Source organism: Colius striatus, chromosome 28, assembly GCF_028858725.1.
Source record: "Colius striatus isolate bColStr4 chromosome 28, bColStr4.1.hap1, whole genome shotgun sequence".
NCBI classification, from domain to species: domain Eukaryota; kingdom Metazoa; phylum Chordata; class Aves; order Coliiformes; family Coliidae; genus Colius; species Colius striatus.
The window spans coordinates 1885617-1888116 of NC_084786.1; the positions used below are offsets into that span (position 1 = coordinate 1885617).

Consider the following 2500-nt stretch of genomic DNA (forward strand, 5'->3'; position numbering starts at 1 on the left):
CGAGTGGCCGGCCGTGCGAGGGTGCCAAGGGCTTTCCGGGCGTTCCGGAGCTGGTGGCTGCGTCGCCGAGGCGGGTACGGAGACGGCAGGGTTTCCCCCCGCGCCCTCCCCTCTCCTCCTCCCTCTTCCGAGGCAGGAGGTTTGTGGGGGGGGCCGGAGGCGCTCGGCCGTGACCGATGCCGCCTGTTGGCGCGCGAGGTTCTCTTGCCGGGTCGCGTCCCGCGCGAGCGGGCGGCCCGAGCCACGGCCCTCATCCCGGGCGCAGCGCCGGGCTCACTGAGGGAAACCCCCGGGCCCCGGGAAAGAGGCCGTGGTGATGGCGGTGGATGTCGGGCGCGCCCCCGCGGGCGGACGCTCCCCCCGATGGTGGCAGCGGGAGGAGGCACCCCTGCGGGGCCCTTCAGGTCGTTTCCCTCACCCCAGGGCCAGGTACCTAGCGTCCGCGTTTCCGCGGCCTTTCCTCGGTCGCGGAGCCGGGCGGAGGTTTAAAGACTCGGGCGGCTCGATGCGTCCCGCAGGGGTCGGGACGGGCGGGGCCAACGACGGTGGCGTTTCGGTAAGGGGCGGGAGTCTCTCCCGTGTAGGCCCTTGTCTCGGCCGCCACCGCCGCCCGCCCGCGCTCGTCCCCGCGGGACGGTCGTGCCGGGGAGGGGTCCTCCTGCCCCCCCCTTTCCGCGGTCCGGTCTCGGCGCAGCGAGACCGCGGTGCGGTCGGCCGTGCCCGGCCTGCCTTCCTCTCGAAGCGGGCGTCCCCGGCTTGGAGCGCGGGCTCCTCTGCCGCGGGGTTGGCGATTCCCCGTCGCTCCCCCTCGCCGCTGAGGCGGGGGGGAAAGGGGTTCGCCGGGAACGGCGCCTCGGGGTGCCGCGCTGCGCTCCGTTCTTGCTTCCCCGCCTCGGCGAGCGCTCTCGGTTGGTTTCCTTCCGCCAGCTGGCGTCCAGGGCGCGGTGCCCTCGGGCCCGGCGGTGGCGGCGCGACGCGCTCGGCCTGCCGATCCTTCGGCCGGTCGCTCGTCGCCGGCGGCGGCCGTCCCGGCCCCGGTGTCCCCCGTTCGTCACTTCCACGCCGCCTGTCCCTGCCGTTTCCGGGTGAAGCGGCCGCGTGCAGTCGGAGGCATTCCCCGTCCCGGTCTCCGTGCGGAAGCGCGGGGGGCGGGCGGCTGCCCTCCGTCTGAGCGCGCGTCCGTCTTTCTCCCGGAGAAGAGAGAGGAGAGGGCCGAGGCGAGAAGCGTCGACGGCAGTGGCCGGGGACAGGTGCGTGCCGTTCCGTCCCGGCGGCGGGCCTCCGTGCGAGGAGGCGGCCGTGCGGTCGGGCGCGCCGCCGTTTCGGGCTCCGGGGGCTCGCCACCTTGTGGCGTTGGCGCGGCGGCGGAGCCGCCGGCGCGTGTCGGCGAGCCACGGTGGAGGGAAGAGCCTGGCTGTCGTTAGCGCGGTGCCGCGGGGGCGGCCGTTTTTTCCCGGTCGAGGTTGGGCAAAGTCGGGCAGGGTCGGACGTTGCCGCCGCCTCCGCGTGGAGGCCGGGCCGAGCCCGGGCGCCTGGGCCGCCTCCGAAGGGATCTCCCGAGGTGTGCTTCTCCCCCCCAGGTCCTGGGGGGGGTCGGTCGGGAGCGCGGGCTCCCCTCCCTCGCCCTTCGGAGTTTTCTCGCTCCTTTTTTTCCTTCTCCGCTTGTGTTCGTACGGTCACGCGAGGCGTGGCCTCTCCGCTGCGGCCTTGGCTGGGCTGGCGCGAGCCAGCGAGCGGGGCCGCGGGCGGTGAGGCCCATCCTCAAAAGGGGGCCGCTCCGTGTGAGCGGTCCCCGGCTCCCCCGCGCGCGTGGGGCGGTGCCGAAAGCCAGACAACTCTTAGCGGTGGATCACTCGGCTCGTGCGTCGATGAAGAACGCAGCTAGCTGCGAGAATTAATGTGAATTGCAGGACACATTGATCATCGACACTTCGAACGCACTTGCGGCCCCGGGTTCCTCCCGGGGCTACGCCTGTCTGAGCGTCGCTTGACGATCAATCGCCGGCTGAGCCGCCGCCCCTGGCAAGCAGCGAGGGGCAGCGGTGGCAGCGGCGCGGCTGGGGTTGCCTCGCAGGTCCCCGTCGGCGGGCCTTCGTCCCCCTAAATCGAGACTCGGGGAGCGCTCCGAAGCTCCCCGCTCCCGGAGCGCCTGCTGGACGGAGTTCGTCCCGCCGGGGCCGCCAGGGTGTCGTTCGGGCCGGTCGGGCCCGGCGCGGCGGTGGGGAGAGAGAGAGAAGGTGTTCGGGGGGCGAGGCGCGGGCCTCGCCCCCGGCCTCCCGCGCGGGCGGCTGTCTGCGGGTGGGTACCGCGGCGGTACCGTGCCGTGCTGCCGCGCGCGCGTGCGTGCGCCGGGGACGCGGTAACGGGTGTGGCGGGGATGGGGCGGCGTGCGCGCCTGCCCCCACCCTTCGCTTTTTCCCGTCGCGCCCGTCTCTCCTCCTTGTCTCTCCTCCCCGCTTCGGCCGCCGCGCCGCGGGTGGGCGGCCGCGGATCGTAGCGT

General features: G+C 74.4%; 1 non-coding gene across 1 annotated transcript; it reads left to right on the top strand.

Moving 5' to 3' along the window:
* The first annotated feature begins 1833 nt into the window (after positions 1-1833).
* On the top strand, positions 1834-1986 carry LOC133628145 (5.8S ribosomal RNA). Its single transcript, XR_009820580.1, has one exon. It is a non-coding gene; the product is annotated as a 5.8S ribosomal RNA (ribosomal RNA).
* The last annotated feature ends 514 nt before the right edge of the window (positions 1987-2500 follow it).